Here is a 1331-nt window from a genome sequence, read left to right on the forward strand (position 1 = left end):
TTTCTTTTTTCTGGAGAAAGGAAACGAGAGCAGCTGCTCATACCCACAAGTGGGCCTGGTGCTCACAGGAAGGTACTCAGAGCACCAATGTCACATGGCAAAGTGAGACAAATGAAGAAAACTTGTCATGTATTCTACGTACAGAGAGAAAACAAAGTCACTGTGCCACCCAAAACATACCAAATAGTCTACTTACTTGGTTAATACGACTTTACAGTAATAACTTTTTCCTGGCTATTGTCTGCCGTCCTATAGATAAAATTTGTTGATCTACTTAACCACAAAATTGTCTTTGCTTTCAGACAGCACCCAATATAGAGTGACACCCCCTTAACCCACGCTTAGACCCTCCCCCAACACCCAAAGCCCAAATTCTGTGATAGGCTTTTTTTTTAATACTGTCCTACAGAGACACCCCACGGTTGCTCATGGTGTGTGTCCTCTCACTGCAGTGAGCAGTGAACCTGCTTTGCTTTTGATTCAGTTTGTTCACAGGTGTGCTCCTTCTGGTCTTTGCTGCAGGTCATGAACAGGGGAATGATCTCATCTGACCCAGCTGACTCTGGGTCCTCAGGATGTGCACCTACACTTCAGCTCTTGCCTAAGCTCTGCCTCCTCCAGAAAGCCTTCTCTGACTCCCCCAACAAGCTCAGTTCTATTCTCCAGACCCCTTGCACTTCTTCCCTTCTGACAGCCACTGCACACCTGGGTGCATTTCCCCCAGCAGGCTGAAAGCTCCCGGTGGGCCCTAGTGAGGAGTGAGCTACGCCCGACAACATTCCCAGCACCTACTCTAGCACTTATTCAAAAGTATTTCATAAAAGCTTAATGAGTGGATACAAGAATCAATGCTTTCAAATCTACCTTACATATAATGTCAGACCAATGTAATGACATTATTTCAATGGCCTTATCTCTTTCAAGTATAATGTTTCCAGAAGAATATGTAAAAATAAAATAGCATTAAAACTTCAACCATAATTGTACAAAGAATCTTCCAAATTATTAAATCTAAGTCACCTATTTTATAGGCCAAATGTGAATATTCTTGTAGATTTTGAAATTCTACCATGTAAAACTTAATTCACAATTTACGAATTAAAAAGCAATTTTACGTAAAATATTCTTCCTATTACTACACAAATTCATTTAAAAAAATTCTAAAAGAAGATATTTCTTTAAAATAATTTAAATATGCAACTTGCAACAGCTACATTTATTGTAAACCTACTGTCCTAAAAACAAGAAGCAACTATCCCTTGTCTACTTTAATAGGTTGAAAAGTTTGTGGAACCAGTTGCTTATTAACAACCATATGTAAAACACTAGTG

This window comes from Galeopterus variegatus, unplaced genomic scaffold, assembly GCF_000696425.1.
Source record: "Galeopterus variegatus unplaced genomic scaffold, G_variegatus-3.0.2 Scaffold6001, whole genome shotgun sequence".
In the NCBI taxonomy this organism is placed as follows: domain Eukaryota; kingdom Metazoa; phylum Chordata; class Mammalia; order Dermoptera; family Cynocephalidae; genus Galeopterus; species Galeopterus variegatus.